At 42.9% G+C, this 19,212-nt stretch overlaps 1 protein-coding gene across 1 annotated transcript in view; it reads right to left on the reverse strand.

The window, feature by feature from the left end:
- The window catches only part of KIAA1549 (KIAA1549 ortholog), a 167,247-nt gene extending 148,035 nt beyond the window's left edge, over positions 1-19,212 (reverse strand). The window contains exon 1 of the mRNA XM_027654792.1: positions 18,381-19,212. The gene's annotated coding sequence lies outside the window, so the exon portion shown is untranslated. The remainder of the gene's footprint in view (positions 1-18,380) is intronic.

Genomic DNA, 19,212 nt, shown 5'->3' on the forward strand with positions numbered 1-19,212 from the left:
CGCGGGGGCGCGCCCGGCCCGCCCCCTCCGCCGGGGCGGCGGGCAGCGGAGGGGCGGGGCCGAGGGCGCGCCCCCGCGGGAGCCGGGAGGGGCGGGGCGGCGGCAGCTCCGCCCGGCTCCTCCTTCCCTCCTCGTCCCGGGAACGGGGCTGGAAGTGCCGAGGGGCCGCCTGAGTCACCCGTTGCTCCCGGTACCGTCTCTGTGAGCGGGGCGGCCGCAGCACCCGCTGTTTCCTGACTGCGCTGCCTTCATGGCACAGCGAGGTCGGGAGGATGGTGATCCCGTCCTGCAGCCCCCAGGGCAGGCGGAGTGGTGCCTGGGGTCAGCCCCGCCTTCCCACAGGCAGTGCACGGAGTTTGAGAGCTGAAACTGTAATAAAGGTGCCAGCGGGAAAGGCGAAGGCGCAGCAATGAGGACATAGCTATGTAGCAGGACATCCACGCAGCATTAGCCTTCCTTTGGGGGATATCGGCCACAAGGATGGGGGGACTCTTTCACAGAGCTCTTCCCGAGCCCCGCTCTCCTCAGGAGCACGGCTGAGTACAGCAGTGATAAAACTACAGAATATCCTGAGCTGGAAAGGACCCGCAAAACCACCAAAGTCCATCTCCGGGCAGGACAGCTCCGAGAACCACACCACGTGCCTGAGAGTGTTGTCCAAATGCATTTTGAACTCTGTCAGGCTTTGTGTTGTGACCACTTCCCTGGGGAGCCTATTCCAGTGTTTAACAACCCGCTGGGGAAAGAACCTATTCCTAATATCCAACCTAAACCTCCCCTGAGGTTCATGCCATTCCCTCGGGTCTTGTCACTGATCACCGCAGAGAGATCAGTGTCTGCCCCTCCTCTTCCCCTGGTGAGGAAATTGCAATGAAGTCTCCCCTTAGTCTCCTCCAGGCTGAACAGAGCAAGTGACCTCAGCCACTCCTTGTATGTTTTCCCTTCTAGATCCTTCACAATCTTCATGGCCCTCGTTTGGATGCTTTCTAATAGTTTTACATCCTTCTTACATTGTGTCACTCAAAACTGCACACAAATGCTCAAGGTGAAGCCGCACTAGCATAGAGTAGAGCAGGAAAATCACCTCCCTCAGCTGGCCAGAGATGCTGTGCTGGATGCAATCCAGAACACCTTTTGGTTGCCAGGGCACACAGTCATAAGGAGCACCAGTAACAGCTGGGAAAAGGTGCCACCACAAATTAGAGCTGTGCTCACGTAGTTTCCAGCTGCACTCACAATTAGACTATCAGTTCATCAGGGGACTTTCTTATGCTTTTTTCAGCACACATCAGTCGCAACAGAAACAAGTTACTCCCAGAGATGGATGGAAAGGGCAAAGGATTCATTTTGCTGACACAAAGAAATAAAGCAATAAGTTTTAGCTGGACATCACAACATAGTATCACTCAGACAGCAAAGGAAAATAAAGCATGGCCAGTCCTTGGCAGTGGAAACAAGCAAAGCTGAAATCACATCAGCTGGAGCTGTGAGTGAGTAAGGGGAGGGCATGAAATGTCAAAAAAAACCCAACTGATTTTAGGTTAGACATTTTCAGGGTTAAAAAGTCCATGGATTCCCTCTCTTTTATCTGATGAGTATTTTAGGCCTTCTAGCACAAGACCTACACTTTTATTCTAAAAGTCTCAGTCAGTACAATATAATTTTCTTTCATTTTGTACAGTGGAGCAATGTTTTACAGAACATTTTATGGGTGTTTAGAACCCATATCTTAAAGGTAAACTAAAAACCTAAGCTATAAAATCCCATGAAAAGATGTTAAACATTGCAAGAAGAAGACTACAGTAGGACAAAAAAACCTCACCCCATGGTTTTTGAAACATCTAGCAGAAAACTGAATGTAGAAATAGTTGCATAACACGCACTTTTTTTTCTTTTATCTGAGCAAATAAGAAGAAAAATCAAGGCCCGAGGATTGTTTCTGCTGCATTACATTGCTGATAGAGAAAATGTCTTTGATGTTCCTTTTAATTTACTAAAACCAGAACCCATTAGGACACAGCTTTTTTTTCTTTGCTAGTTGCCAGTCCCTGAAAACAGCTCAGCTCAAAAGAGCACTCTAGCCTTTTTTTATGATTACCTACCCACCACTTGTGGATACATGCCGTGTCAGGTGCTTCCTTGCTGCCATCTCCCTCAGTTCCTCTTGTCCTTCCCAACCTCTTCTGCAAATCTGCAGTACAGGCTAAACAATAGCCACCAAAATCTTAAAACCCTCCACGTTACTCCAATATGCCTTCATTGTAAGCATCAGTGTGCATGTATGTTTGGCATTGGGGTGTGCAAGGCACATACTCTTTCTCTTTGCAAAATGTGGTTTTCTTTTTCTTTTAATAAGCTAGCCCTCAGAAGTGTTTAGCAAGTGAATGGGAATCCATCCCTGCTTCAGATTCAGTGGGAGCTTTGGCAGTTAGGACCCTTGAAATACTTAATTACACAACATATTTCAGACCCTATCATCTTCACTGAAAGATACCACATTTTGTCATCCTAACAGTGCTTTTAGTAACAGAGCACATAAGGCTGCCTGTAGTACACTTCAGATTGCATGCAGATAAGTTGTTTCACCAAGATCCAAAGGTAACTTCCCAGAGTAAAGTGTGAGACAACTTCTCTCACATTTCTGAGATGTTATCCATAATGAAATACGCCGTAACTGCTAACTCATTCACTGTCTCAGCTAACACGATTTCCTGCTCCAGTTCCCAGAGTTCAGTTCACGAAAATAATCCTGTCTTGTGTTTGGGTTCTTGTTCCCTAGTTTCTGTGTCTTTTGAGACCAAACTGGTATTTATGTTACTTCCCCACTTCCAGGGCAAATTTAAGAACTGTCACATTAGATCACATATTCTCTATTCCCCTGCAATTTTACACATTCCACCAGACACCTCTAAATAAAAGTTCCATTGTTAAATAACAACTGGCATTGAAAGAGGAACTGTGAGGCAGCTACCTGTTATGCTACAGTTCACCCTCTGCTTTGGTCTGTTGTCTCCCAGAAGATGTGAAAGAATTTCCCTACTCTCATATGATCCTCTGTCCTGCTTAGCCTCCTCTTTCACTGGAGCCATATTCAGGGCAATGCTTTTGCAGCTGTGGCTCCTACTCCTCTTAGCAATCACATTAACTTTAGTATCTTTGTACTGTTGTTTAGATTCTTTGAGTTTTTGCATTCTTTCTAGTCCCCATTTTTCCTGGAAAGCTACACTGCTTGTGTCAATCTGGCTGACATTTACTTCATCCATTTGTCTTGAACCAGGATAGGAGTTATCCATATGAATTATCTTTGTGGTAGCTGACTCCCACCAATTTAAGACCAACTACAGGGTTTTTCTCCATCTTCCATTTATGTAGCCTTCAGCTATTTCTTCAGTGTACTTCTCATTTACAAGAAAGTCCTGTTTTCCTCTGTATAGCAGGAATTTTAACAAAAGACATGTTCTTTTGGTTACAGCTTCAAGCCTGTACTTCTGTTTGTGCATTCCTCAGGACTTCTTCAGGCTGTGTCAGCGCATCCTCACCACCTTCTCTCTGTTGTTTTTCACCTGTTACAGATGTAGATAAAAGGTGCTACAGAATAACCAGCAAGAACTTCCCACACATACCCTTGGTCAGATAACATGCTGGAATTTGTGGCGGAAATTACGTTTTTGCTTTCCCTTTGGAACAGCAAAAAACCCCCAAACACCTTACATGCATCTAGGAAGTATCTTAAGAATGCCAGTTAATTATATAAATATAAACAAAACAAAACAAACAAAACCCTACAGATCTATAGAAGGCTTCAGATTCCACTAAAACAAAAATCTGAAAAACTATAACGGATTTTGCTAGGATATGAATACAGGCCAGAAATCCTGGAATCTTGCAAAATCATAAAGTGAAACTAGCTATAATTTTAACTAAGTTTTACTCTGCAGTTTGCAAAAGAATTCACTACAAGAAGTAACTGATTTGGAGGGTGAGAAAATCTCTTCCCTATGGAAGCACATGGATCCTGCTGCCATCCATGGTGCTATGGAATAAGATACGAGACATCCTGCTTAAGGAGAGAGTCGAAGTAATCTTTTCTAACAGTGTGACTTGCAAGGGTTATTTACTTACTGCTGAATGACTTCCCATTGCACATACACCAGGAAGCTTTTGACATTACTGTGCTTTCCACTACAGCAACGGCTACTCTGATTTATTACTGGGTCAAGGCTGAGGATGCAAAAAAAATCAAAGGCTCTGCAAAGTATGATTAGATTTATGATGACAGGCTTCACCTGGAAACTGAGAGTTTGCTTTGTGAAAGATGCAAGGGGAGGGGGAAACCTGCACAACATTGTAGATAGGAACCTCTCAAGTGAGCACACACGGAGGGGCATTTGGAAGCTGAAACCTCAGCAGCGAAAACCTGCACCCACATTGCAATGACAGAAACAAGAGCGTCCTCAGAAGGCTCTTTGTGGAAGCGCTCACTTCTTCTAGTTACCCAAGTTTTTCCTGAAGAAAATGTCTGAAATTAGACCCTCTTGCCAACCTCGATGCACTTTCCAATCACCTTGTGTTTTGTGGCAAATGTAATACCCAAATCCAGAAACATGATTCTCAAAATTGCACATCCGAACCCTGGTTCAGAGACAACGGAGTGAATCAGAAACCATCAACATTATTTCCAATGGATCCAGACAACTACACAGTAATTTAACTTTCAGTTATTACTAGTTTGGGACTCACTGACCAGAAATACTGCTAATATATTTTTCTTCTGTGAACAATATTTGTGTTAAAAAACAACAGGTTTTTTTTTCTCCTGCTCTTTTGCTGCTGCTGAAATTTGTGAAGAAATACATTTTTGTCAATGTTTCCAATTGACTGACCTCCCCCTTGAGAAAAATGTTTGAGGGCAGCGTTCTAGCCTGGCTTTGTGAAGACCTTCAGACAATTTGTTGGGCTATTCCCAGTGCTCTCAGACATCTAGTTTTGCTGAAAGGCTCGTCATCTCTGTGCAAATATCTTGGGCTATCTATTTAATTAAGTTCCTGGACCTTTGGCTTTGGGTCTGCAACAAATGTCTCTGATATACAGCTTCATACTACTCCTCCTAAGAATGGTTACTCTGATTACCTCCTCTGGCTCCCTCACTTTCACAAACTGCCAAAACCTTTTACCTCAGATTCCTGTCTCTTCAGTTCTTCTGAGGCTATGTCAGAACAAATGGGCTTGGTGTTCCTCCAGTAAAGACGTGTGTGGATCTCTGAACTGTTGGTCTCTTTTCCTTCATATCTGCAAACAATCTTGACTTTAACTATCCCATTTTGTTCAAAAACTATCATTTTATAACAGACATACCATATTCAGAAATTATTGCACCGCAGATGCATTTTGCTCTCTCAAACTATCCTTCATTCTTATTCACTGAGCAACCAAAAATAATTCCATCCCCACTTAGCTAACTTGCCATATTAAAAATAATACTATAATAATGCTATAGCACTGTTCATACCAGCAATTAGATTGTTTCTCTTTGTTATGGAATGACACACAAAAAAAAAGAGCAACTCTTGTTTGCGTAGTTTTGAAACTTACGGAAAGTAATTTTCAAGTACAGCGAATTTACTATAAAATATCCCTGGTAATCTCATTTTAAACAGAGTGCTCACCAAAAAGGTCACTTACACATACATCTGTTAAACTCCTCCCACAAAACAGAATCAACAAACCTTCCTGCCACTTTATGCAATGTCAATAAATACTTCCAAAAATACCCAGACCTTGCAAAATCTTCCCCCACATCTGTTTCTAGTCATCACTTCATAATTCAGGGTACATCTCCCATCCCATTCCGGAAACCATTTGGACTTTATATAAAAAGATAAGGCTTCCTCCTGTCCAGCCTAGATACAGTTTATTACAAAAATTACTCAAATGCTCTCCTAAATTATATAATGAACAAGGCAGATCAGTAAGTTTTGCCAGTCAAGGATCAGTGTTTTTTGGAAAGTAAGATCAATCAGTAGATGCTTTGCCAGATTTTAGCAGGAACAGCTGGAAGGTACACTTTCAAAACCTTGTCCATGACATTACCCTCTAGTGAGCTTTTGCTCCTGCTGACAGATGCTAGTAGCTTGATCTTCCTGAGAGAAATGTTTTAACAGCCCTTTTCCCTTCCCTCAAATCTACTTTGGTTTCCTACTGCTAATGGTTTCTGGTCCCTCTAGAAGTTACAACCCCAGGCTCCCTCCCATTCAATAGCTGTCACAAAATACCTACGCTTCTGTTCTTTACTCTTTTTTCTTTATTCACATTCATCTTCCTGCAGTCTTCCTGCCTTTATGTCACCCTGAAGACCTTTTCTCCCCATGTTGCTTCCCCATCTTTCAGTGAAATGTCACCATCCAAACCTTTGGAAAGCAAAAAACTTACGTTTTGTTACTATACTTGAGGCCCAAATTCTGTGATTCCTAAACCATGTTTCACATTATTTGCTTCAACCAGCATTGTCCCCCACTGAACACCCTTGTCTGGCATTGAACATTGCTAGAGGGGTGTGCAACTCCTTGTTACTTTCATTACTTTTTTTCTTTTCCAAAAGCAGAGCTTACAAACCCTGCCTGCAAACCAGGACTCCTTTGTATCAAATTCAACAGACACAGAGCAAAGTGAGCCAGAAAAGATGGTCCTTGTCTCTCTCTATTAAACAGCCAGAGTACAAATCCCAGTTTTGGAGCCGGCTCATTCAGCTTTGCCTCAGGGATATTTGCACCATGGTGTGTCACAGCGCAGCTGTGCCCTAAGTAAACTTTAAAAAACCATTGTACAGACTTGTGACAGGCAGACATAATAGAGAGGCATAAAACACTTGAAAAGCCTTAACCATCAGGAAAGAGAAGAGCTTGTTAAGGACAATGTTTGAAAGAGAAATAATTCAATCCGAAAAAAGGCAAACCTGAGTCAGAACCTCCAGATAAAATTTCTGGCAGTGGATACACCAGCATGGAAATCACCCTCCAAGAACAGCGACAAAACCCTTGGAATTTTAAGGCTTAAGTAGACTGGGCACAGAGCAGAGTTCAGGGAACAACATTAGATGCCATGAAAGGCTTACTCTGCTGCTAAATTCGGTGACAGAGAAATGAGCTGAAAGCTCTGGTGTTACTAAGGTACCTCTTATTCACAGCTCAACTGTCTTTCACTGTCTTTAACATTCATTACAGGTTGCTGATGTGGTATTTTATTCTGTACTCTGATACGGATTTTAAGCTGGAAAACACTGGGAACAAGATTGAATTACTGACACAGATACATGAATTGGTTATTTGATATTGTCAGATTTTATGTTCATCACAGAAATCATTAAAATTATTTCCCTTCCTTCGAAAATGGGAGGAAAGACACAGGCAAATGTGAAATTGCCTCTAAACCCCACAGAGGCATTAGTGACATGGGCATTCACCTCAGCAGCCCAGTGAGTCATGTGGCTGGCACATGCTCCTGAGCAGCCAAGCCTTCAATAAAGATAAAAGCATCACTAAGTGCAGTCTTCCTTCTCAGGTGCCACAGCAGCAGGCATTACCCAGACTGAGGTCAAAGCACTAGAATAATTAGCCTGAGTCCGTGGTGGGCCAGTATTTGTCTGCTGTGATGACTTTACTGGAGTGGAGCTGCATTACCAAAAGCCACCTCTAAAACTGACCTCTGTAAATGCTCGCTCTAAATACTGAGATTGAGTCCCAAGAGTGAGCACAGGGCAAAAAGTAAAGACCAAGAAGTTAAGACAAAGGAGGATTTAGGACACCTCTCCTGATAACTTTTCTGCTGAGCTAGGGGAAAGCCACAGGACAGAGTAACCTTGTCCCATGGAAGAAGTTAAAAAGGCACGAGCTGCAGCTGCTGCTGACGTGTGGTCAGGAGAGCTACTGAAGCGAGCAGCTGCAATTTGAGACGAAACTCTTTCCTTCTCCAATTCTTTTCGGTCATATTTTATGCAACGTTAAATTAAGGTCAGATAAAGGACATGTTAGTAGTGTCCTTGCCAGTGAAAACCACAAGTTCACTGTTAAATTATGTTTATTTACTTAGTGTTTGATAAAATGAGTTTCCCTTTTAAAGTCCATTTGAGGAACCTGTGAGGCTGAAAACAATATTTGGACACAGCTCTGAAGAGTTAATGGAAGTTCTCTGTGCTCTGTCTGAAACCAGTTGGGGTTCCCTTTTAGCACATTAGTTGAACGTATACACTGGGAATATTTTTCTTTGTTTTATGTTATTGCAATTTGCAAAATTTACACTAATAGCCCAATTTCATGCAATTATCTGAATGCAAAACATTGTTCGGTTGAATTCCCATAACCTAATCCTACTAGTTCCCTTGGCTGTCTCACTTTCAGTTATGAACCAAGGTCTGCACATCAGATGAAATGCTGTTATTGTAAAAATGGATCCTTTCTTTAGAAGTTATTTTCAGTGGTCTTCTGCCATACAGGCTGTTTTCATTGTCTGCAACCAAAGGCACTTTAAGGAAATCTGATTTTAACATCACAGGCCTGCAATACATATACTTTAGCTAGAGTGGTTTGTTGTGTTTTTGTGGTAATGACCCAGTGATGTTTGCACCATAATTGTACCTCTAAATGTCTCTTGAGCTGCACATATAGGGCAAAGTGTGGATTCATGAATACACAGGGTAAGGGGAAGAAAAGAGGAAGGTCATACAGAGAATTACATCCTTTTTTCCTTACATATATAACACAGCTAACACAGTTTTGGAAGGCAGGCAATGGATGATGTTAACACTACATTAACGCCTACTTGGTGTTCAAATCTGAGTATTCAGATATCATAAGGCTGGCTAAGGGATCATACATATCTGGTTTAGTATTTGCTTTTCCCTTTTTGGGACCTTTACAATTTGTATCTTCAAGTTTTACTGCACAATCTAAAAAAAAAAAATTGAGCTTTTTTTTCTTTTTATGTGAAGTCCAAGCTTTTATTAAATCACATGACTCCAGGATCTAAGGCTTCAAGAAAAATACCAAAGAAGCTGAGACTTATAAGAGTCTATGTTCTATGCTCCCCAAATGAAGTTAAAGAATTAACCCAGCCAAGTGACCTGCCTTTCTGGAAGGAAAATGTACATCTTGAAAAATGTGGATAACATCATACTGTGGAGTATACTTCCTTGAAGCTTTGGAAGGTTTGATGTCTGCTCTACTACATCCCTTTCTTCCTGTTCCTCTGAAATACCTATCCTGCATTTCCTCATTTGTGTTCAATTTACTGTGTCCTTGATTGATTACAGACCTCTCCTTTTGGGTAGGAGGAAACCATTCTTACATCCACTTTGGAGAGAACTTGCATTCCCCGACTCAGGCAAGACAGATGTAATAGATCCTTTCTAACTGAACTTACATGCATATATTTCTTTGAAACTCAGTCTCTAAGCTCCATTCCTTTGTTTTGAATGCAAAGAAATAATATTAATTTCCTTATAAGGTAGGACAGACATCAGCCTCTGCCCTTGCCTCTCTCCTTTGTCTATAGAGGAAGGCTTTGTTAACTAGGGCTTTTCTTGTGGATCAATAATGTTACATGAAATCAATCTCAACCTCGATGTCACATTTTGGATACCCATAAATCAAAATAGTAAAATTAAATTCTTTTTTTCATTTTCACTGACTTAAATATCTTCTATCTTTTTTGTCCTATAGAAACAGCTGCCTCTCCAGGCAGTGAAATTTCTGCTCCTTATAAAAGCTACACATTTATCTGACATCATTATTCAGGTCTCCAAATGACCTTCATCAAAGAAGAGGAACTGGAGAAATGATATTTTGGTTATTAAAGGGTGACAAATAAGCAGAGGAGGGGAGGAAAAAAAACAAGTAAGATTTTAAAAAGTAGAATAAGAAAAAAAAACCCACTGCTTTTACCATTGCATTTCACCTTTTACACACTAATTAAAGAGTCACACACCCAGATAAACACACCTAGATAGCCCATTACTAATTATCTTTAAGTAATACTTCAGACAGTAAGGCAGGATTCTCCCATCCTATTTTGGCTGGCATGCTCTATATTAGCCCTTTCTCACTGAGCCTGCAAACATGGCCATTGTGGCACTTTCCTTACACAATATTTTATTTGTGAAATTACTGTTAGCCCAGAAGAATGTCTTGGGGAAAGCAAATTTCATTTTGTGCTCTATGCCAGCCACCTCTATCACAGAATAAAAAAAAATATAGATCAGCTCTCTAAGGATCCTTTAATTTTCTTCATCTGCTTTGTTAGAACTGCCACAGTTGCGTGCTCCTCGCAGAACATCAGACAGACACGTGTAACATCTCTACTCCCTTGCACAGGGAATCACTCACAAAGCTGGTTTCCTATCATTAAGCCACTCAAAGAAGTAACTGAATGTGATGCAGGCCTCAGCAATTATTTAACATCATGAACAGACAGAAACAAGTGGACTGGCTGCCTTGATGCTTGCAGCACTCCATCCTCACACGACTGTCTGGAAATTCTGCTGCCCCGAGTCTCTGGTTTCTAGTGAATGTGTAGCAATGCCCCAGCCTCTTGCTCAGGGATGCCTTTCACAGGCATGGAACTGTATAATACCCTTTCCAGCATTTATCTGTTACATGCACTGCTGGCACAGAAGTTTGCATTGGAACTGGCAAGGTTCTTAATTACTATTAATTACTATTCTGATTTAACTTCGCTCTGTCTTTTGCACCTTTGCAACACCCATTTATATATACACACACACACACATATATATGCATATATATATGTGCATATAAACACACACATGGATTAATATATATATACATGCATATATATACATGCATACATACATCTATAAATATACAAGCATTTGATGCTCTATTTTTGGAGCAGAAATCAATACTAGCTGCCCACTGCCAAGTGGCTCCTCAGAATGCGTGGCCATGAAATTCTGCATTAATAAACACCTGTACATGGGACGCAGAGAAGGAAAAGGAAAAATGTTCAAATTAAGGCATCTTTCCATTTCCCGGTTGCAAAGCACTGTATAAAGAGAAAATTGGAAGAGATCAAAATCCACATTCTTAGAGCTTGTATATCACATATTGTATTTCATTATACATTTTTCAAAAGGCTCCACCTACTCTTTGAGACTAGAAATCTTTTAATAGCATGAAGTTAGTCAATCTTTCTTTCATTAATATTCATATATATGCCCTAGTTCTTACATTTAAATCCACTAATGAAGATTCACTGCTGCTGCAGCCGAATGCTGTGCAGGACTGGGACCCTTTTGTGCTGGCAGACCCTGTGGAGCACTGAACTATGCGGTGGGCAAAAAGCACTAAACATCATTAAACAGCAGCCACTTCACCTGCTTCCTGCTCCCTTAGCTCTTCTGCTAATTCCTTGGACATCTTCAGCGCAGTCTCAGTCAATGGGGGTTATGTTTCCATTGCAGTGATGTGAGATAGGCACAAACTTGGGATGTCCCTGCCCTCTGTGTTGCAAAAGACATTTTTAATAACCTTTGCCAGGTTATTCAATCTTTTCATCTTTTGCATTGTAAAATGTCCCTCGTTTTATGAAAAGGAGACAATAGTGCTTCTCTTCTTGCCAAGGATTTCTTACAACCATACAGCTTCTGGTTTCCATTTAGCACTAACTCTATCCCTTTATGCAGCACCACACTGTGATGTGTAAACTTAGCCTGGAACAGAGTCTGAAGGCAGAAGAGACCATTATGATCATCTAGGATTTTTCTCAGGGATTCTTGCATGAGGCTCCACGGTTTCAGTTGCCAAGGAAACAATTATCAATCTTTTCCATCCCTCACCATCCTTATCCCTCCTTTTCATTTTGCTGTTTCTTGCTATAACAAAAAGACCTTGTCAAATGTCCTAGTCCCTAGCTCTTGCATGCTCACCTCCACCCCAAAGAAAGAATAGGAAAGGGTGGCAAGGATCCTTGGCTGGGAGTTCAATCTGAACTTACCTCTTATCCTTAGATTTTGTGCTGCAGGTGGACAGCCCTTTGAAAATGATCCTTTTAGCTGCAGATAGTTTATCAAATGCTCTATTGTTTGACTAACACAAGACATTATTTTTTTCGATTAACCAGCAGTGTACCGCTTAATACAATTTTGATATCTTTCCTTTTACCACAGCCTTAGCTCCACTACAGCCTCATGCAGAATTGCTTTGGGGAAAAAAAAAAGCACACTTTATTACAACATGCAGCTGAAGGGCAAAAGCAATAATGAGGAAAAGAAAGGAAGATGCAAAGAGATGGGAAACCATGTAGGAGGAAGATAGAAGGCAAAAACTCTGCATCAACCAGAGAATAAATTAGATGTAGTCAGAGACAGAGAGAAAATTTTGGAGTCTCTGGAGGCTAAACTTGGGTACCTTCAGGCAAGTTACAGAGTATCTGCATGGTCCCCCAAGGTCTAATCAGTCCTACCTGTAGAGTTCATAGCTTCTGACAGTTGCACTGATTTTATGCCATTAAATACAGCTATAGGATAGAAGGGTGTCTCACCAATGTAATTTGAAAGGTACTCCCCTCAAATTCACTGGAATTACATCAGTGTAATCAGTTCCTTAGTGTGCACAGGAGGAAGGATGAAAGCAGCAACTGCAGGAAGGGATAGAAAAACCACATACTCACAAAAAGCTTATGGGCAAGAGGGCTGCCATTTGGCATGTTTTGATGATTCACCACTTAGGGCAATTGTCATGCTTTTATAAGTAGCCTAACAACAGCTCACATAAAGAAAAACAAACTTACAGTGCAAATCTTTGGAACGTCAGATAACCAAGAAGTCAGATATGTAGAAACTGAAACATTCCTCAGAGTACACTTCTAGGGAGAGAGAAACAAGGTAGACCACATTAATAAGACAACTGTTGCTTATGGTCAGGGAGTGATGCTTCAGCCCTTCCTCTTCTGGACACTCATTTTTGGAGCTTGCTGAGGGTTTTTTTTATTCTCTGTGTGTATGGAGACATAATAGGATGGTTCTGAGGATGGCCAAACCATGCATGTGTACACAGAAGGTGTTATGTCAAACATACACCACTGTGGAAATACTCAGCATATGTCCAATGGATCTGGCACCAGAGCCATTATGCCTCTGCAGGGACCTCCATGGACCAACCCCTCAGGACAGGGCTCACTATAAGCCTGGATGTTTTGGCCATTTGGGTCCATTTGTGTAAGGTATTGCACCTAAATGTAGCCCAGAAAGATGCACCACACCAAAATCCCTGAATTTTTTTCTGCAGAAATCACTTGCCAATGGTTTAGGGTGCTTGTAACAGAAGTAGTAAGAAAAAAAATCTGTGTGTGAAAAACGATGAAGAAGACAAGTTATCTTTATGAATGTCAACAATATCTCAGTTTTCCTGTTGGCTATTTTCCTGTCAGGCTGTACAGAATAATGTCAGAGACGAGCAAATAGGAAAACAACAGTGACAATACAGCAATACCATTTCAAATATCACAGAGCTCTTACAGTAGTGTATTGGGGAATACACCTTCAGGCAGGCGAGTGTTAATTTCTCCCAAGTCCAGGGAGAATAAAGAAGACATTGAACTGCTGAAAACCACAGCTAGACAAAGAGGAATGGATGAAGAGCAGTGTTGAGATGAGTCAGAAAAAGCCAGTCTTTAAGAGAGAGTTGGGTTTGGCACTTGACCTCAAACAGGTGTGTTTATGCTCTGTGGAAACTGTTGAGACAAATGTGTTTTCTAGTAAGACTTATGTACAAATGCTCTCTCTTTGTTTCATCTCATGTTTCGTCTGATTTTTTTTTTGGCAGAAGAAACATCTTTTCTGTAAAGAAAAGATATTCTTGAGCCCCCTGGATCAGCTCTTGGCCTGAAATATGTTGGGTCAGTGCAGTACACAGCAGGCACTGCACATGTTAACTGCTGGATTCAACTACCCCAGAGAAGACTTATGTGGAGGAAAGAAAAATCCCTGGCTGGCAGTGACATGAAATGACTTAGTGTGCCAGCTGCCTCCCAAGCCTCTGCTTCCTCCCCTCGGCAGTGGCACACAGTTTTCTCATACTAGAAAAGCAATTCCCTAACAACAAAACAAAACAAACAAACAACCAAGAAAAAACTCCCAACAAACAGGTAAACCTGAGAAGGGTACTGTCACTTGACCTCACTGCTTCTCCCACTGGGCTGTGCTGCATAGTTCCCAGGCAACCACTCTCCTGCTGCTACCTGCTCCTGCCAGGTTGATGGCAGGGAAGAGGGTATCAGTTTGCAAAAAGAGTGATCCTACTCCACAGAGAAACAGCACAATCTTCCCTTATGGCAGACCTGAGCATATTAATCAAGCAAATGGCACCAGGAGGCAGAACCTGAAGGCTCTCTCTTCTGCTGTACACATAGGCTTTGAACTGCTCAACTGCTGTTCACACTATAGGACAGTGGGACTGCACTCCACTTGGCAGTGGGATGCATGCAGCAGTGTCTTCTCCACAGCCTTGGCTAGAGATGTACTGGGGAGGAAAAGGCTCTCTGTTGCTTAGGAAGCTTAAGAGGGGGTCAGGGATGGTCCTGATCATGGAGGTCTTGTGTCCTGGAGCTTGCCTTTGGTCTAAGAGAGACCTTTTATGCGCTCAAGATCAAAAATAGCCCATTTCACTAAATCTCCTCTAAGATCCTGAATGTTTCAGACTCATCACCACCACCCACTATGCCAAAACTTCCCCATCTACTCCCACTCACATCTTCCAGCTTTCCAAGACTAAGTAGCCCTTTGCTGTCAGACCATGCTAATCACTCTGCGTGACTGATTGCATCACTGTCTTCTGTCCTGCTATCCATTGCCAACCCCTGCTGTTAGCAACAGTGATTTCATGTTCATTTAGATTATAGATTAAATTGTTACATCAGTGGATTAAACAGCTTCCAGCATTGCCCTAATCTGCATGAGCCTCTCCTGGACTTCTCGCTGGCTCTCTGAGGTTTGTCATTTGGTCTCCTCTTGGTGCTGTTCACACAAGCTGTATTGATATTGCACAGTGTTCATTTTTAGACTCAAAATGCAGGGCGCTACTGACTCATGTGCCCAACACAGTTTCTCATACATTATTACTATGCAGTTATCTTTGTCAACCAAATATATGGTTTCATCAAAGCACAAAAATCAGCTTTGTTTGGCAAGTTTGCTTATAGTTACCATAAAACTGTTTCAGTGGCATTAATCATATTCTTTCACTTAATTCTTCCTTGACTGAATTCCATACCAACTTCCCTTTATTTTCCCAGGAACTGAGCTAAACCTAGTCAACTTCCAGTTACTGGAATCATTCCCTGGGGCAAAATTAATACTAGTCCTTTTGCCCTGTTCTTTGCCTTTAATGTGCCCTGACCCCATCTTGCTCTGACTGTCCCTGCCCTGCCTTTCTTCACAGAGTAGCATGTCCTCTTTTTCTCCTGGAGAGGCTTAGGGGAAGGGATTGAGGCTTCTTCCCCTACCTTGCAGAGCACTGGAGAGCTGTTGCCTGGATGAAACTCCGGGTTCTGGGAGGGCAGAGAGTAAAAGAGAGGGCTGTGGGGATCTGCATGCCCACAGTACCACCTCAGTACCCCACAACATGTTGGTCTGTCCCAGAGACAGCCCCCGGTCACAAGAGGGACCAAACTGCCCAAGAGAAGAGGGACGAGTGAGTAAGAGCAGAGCTGGAGAGGTCTCCTGCTCCTGCTTACACTGCTCTTAACCTTTGTCCAGAAGTTTTAACAGTACTGCCATGACTGATGATACTATAATATCATCCTTCTGGTTGTTATCAGCAGCGAGGTTCAAATGATATCATTCCTCCTTACCTGCAGGCGTATTCCAAAGTCTGCTGGAGTCCTTTTATTAGCATAAATTAGCATGAGATCAGAGTTTATGATTGCATTTCCCTGGAGGTGTAAAAGCTGCTTCCACTCCTTCTCTTCCTTTTTTGGGATACTTAGCATGATCAGAGGGTCTCCTCTGCAGGAGAGCAGTAGCAGTTGCATTTGCATCTCCAGAGGACTTACAGGGTTTCTTCCCACTCGCCAGGCCCCTTTCACACAGCATGCAGTTGCAGAGCCACTGGTGTGGCTCCTGTCCACCAAGCCAGATTCTGTAATTGCAGGATTCGCCAGAGAATTAAAATAGATTTTTCCCACAAGTCCTTAAAGAAATCAGTGCTTACTCAGCAGGAAACAGACTCAAGATCATATAGCTGTCCTGCAGGGGTTACCTGTCATATAAGCCTGTGTAAAGAGGATATGCCAGGCCGCAGAGAGAGCAGGAGAAACACACACTGCGCAGTACAGAGGGTTGATGCAGCAGAGTCGGTTTCAGATGATGATTAGTGTATTCAGCAATGTACTTCAAGTGCCATTTGCTGGCAAAACCGATTAATAAATGGAGACAAAGGCCATAATAAACTAAAGAGCAACTGCTTCACAGTTCAGAGAGTAAATACAGTGCCCTGGGCAAGGAAGCAAGATGGCTCAGTAACAGAGCTTGGCACAGACCAGTTCAAACCATTGATACAGTTACAAATTTGCTTATTACAAAGAAAAAAATCAGGATGATGGGAGAAAATAAAGAAAATAAAGAAGAAGAAAAGTGAGAGAGAAGGCAGCCAGAGAAAGCTGAGCTTTAGAATAAGTGTGCGCATTACCCTCTGACCCTGTCTGCCTATAGTTAGAGAGCAAGGAGGCACATACCTTACTAAAAATCTCTTGAAGAACCCAGATCCTTTCTCTGTAACCTTCACTTGTAGTGAAGTAAGGTCATATATGGTTCTGAAAAATTTTCTAAAAATTTACATTAAACATGAGGAGTAATAAAACATTATGAAAGGAACACAAGCATTGTTTCCAGTGTAAACTGCAGGTGGTTTACTTCTCAGAAAGTGCTTATCAGTTACGCTTCTGCTGCAAAGCAGATCATTGGCTTCTCAGGTGTTTGCACATAGCTCAAAACTTGAAGCATTTCTTGGTGAAAGGCCTGTCTCCTTTGAAAATTCTGAAAGTGGTAATGAGAAAAAAAAACAAAACAGACATCTTTCTCCACTCAGGTTTTTTTTTTTCTCATGGAGATGAAATCAGGATGCTGTCTTTGCAGCTGAGGTGAAATATACTGGAAAAGGGAGGTAGGAAAAAAAACCCCAAGCAATCCAAATAGTTCCTCACCTTCCTCAGAAGTCATATTCTTCATCTTCATTACTGTAGCCAGGAGCCTTTTGAGAGCAATGGATTTAAGAAGACAGGGACTTCATTTCTAGTGAAAGGAAGGGCAACTGAAATGGATGAATGGGACCCCATGACCTTTTGCCATCCAGATTTTGCATTCAGATAGTTCCATCATTTTGCTGGGAATCTCACAATCAATGGTTCCAGCATTAGATATATCAGAGCTGTTATTATTTGATATCCAGCTGAGGTATTATAATATCCTCTGCGAGAGCACAGTGCTGTTCCCCATGATCAAAAGCAAGCCCTGTGATCAAAGGTATGCGTTTGAGGGTCTTTGGCTCCTTCTAGAGAAAAGCACCAGTGATATCCTTACTTGAGTGCTGAATGAATATTCTGCTCACTCTTGCTTTACCTTTAGTGCCAACTAATTTTTTGCCTGGAATCTGAGTGCTTTTTTTTTTTGTAATTGCCTGTATGTTCTCTGAATTCTTCTGGTACTTCTGTCTCAAGGCACCTGAATTATAGTGTCTCTCACAACATTTCCCGGCTCTATCGGGTTCAGCGGGGATGGAGTCAATTTTCTTCACAGCAGCCCATATAGCCCAGTGTTTTGGATTTGTGTCCAAAACAGCGCTGATAACACAGAAGTGTTTTAGCTATTGCTGGGCAGTGCTTGCATGGGGTCAAGGCCTTCCCTGTTTCTCCCTCTGCACCCTGAATGAGTAGGCTGGAGGTGGACAAGAGGCTGGGGTGGGACAGCTGACCCAGGCTGACCAAAAGGATGTTCCATACCATATAACGTCACTTTCGGCAATAAAAACTGTGGGGAAGGGGGAAATCCCAAAGGTAGTTGCTCAGGGACTGGCTGAGATTCGCTCTGCTGGTAGGAGGTGCTGAGTAACCTTGCATCACTCGTGAGTTTTCTTCTTTGCTGTCTTAACCTCAACCCAGCTTTCTTTCACCCCTATCTTGTTGAGTATTTATTTCGACCGCGCTCAGCACTGAAAGCTGCCACCTAGCACCCACCCGCTTTGTTTCATACGGACGTACAGCAGCTTGGCACGCTGGCCAAGACTAACTTTTCAGTGCCACCCGATTGCAGCTAAATAGCAGGAATAAGACAGGATTTTCAAATCCCTTCCCTTCTTGGTGCCGACAGCGCGCACCTTTCCCTCACGCGTGCAGCGCGGCCGGGCCGAGCGGAGCGGCGGAGGCCGCGGGTGCCCTCTGGCGGCAGGCGGGGCCCGCCGCCGCCTCGGGGCCCGGTGTCGGCCGGCAGGTTCCACCGCTAACAGCACTTCGTTCCTGCACCCCCATGGAACTGCCTTGTGCACGATCCACTTTGGAGACCGCTGCTCCATAGGCTGAACGGAAAAAAAATCTGATGGCGAGAGGACCTGATTTTTTTTTTTTTTTTTGTGCACACCCTGAGGACAACCCCAGTCCTCTGTGCTTTGGTTAGAGCTGCAGAAACTCACAGCTACTGAAATTCCCTCTTTCACATCGATTTCCTGCTCCACTTCGACCCCTTGACTGCTTCCCCCTCAGCCGTGTTTCATTTCCCCTCGTATCAAAGCACTTCATCGCCTTTATTCACCTTTCCCAGTAATACTAGACCTGCCAGAATCACAGAATCAATTAGGTTTTGAAAGACCTCTGAGATCATCAAGTCCAACCTGTGACGGAACGCCACCATATCAACCAGACCATCGCTCCCACTGCACATCCAGGCTTTCCTTAAACACCTCCAGGGATGGTGACTCCGCCACCTCCTTGGGCAGTCCGCTCCAATGTCTAATCAGCCTTCTGTGAAGAAATTCCTCCTAATGTCCAACCTAAACCTCCCCTGGTGCAGCTCAAGTCTATGTCCTCTTGTCCTGCCGCTGGTTGCCTGGGACAAGAGACTGACACCCACCTGGCTATAGCCTCCTTTCAGGTCACTGTAGAGATTGATAAAGTCACCCCTGAGGCTCCAGGCTCAACCCCAGCTCCTTCAGC

The sequence above is a fragment of the Corapipo altera genome, unplaced genomic scaffold, assembly GCF_003945725.1.
Source record: "Corapipo altera isolate COAL_440 unplaced genomic scaffold, ASM394572v1 1, whole genome shotgun sequence".
Classification (NCBI taxonomy): domain Eukaryota; kingdom Metazoa; phylum Chordata; class Aves; order Passeriformes; family Pipridae; genus Corapipo; species Corapipo altera.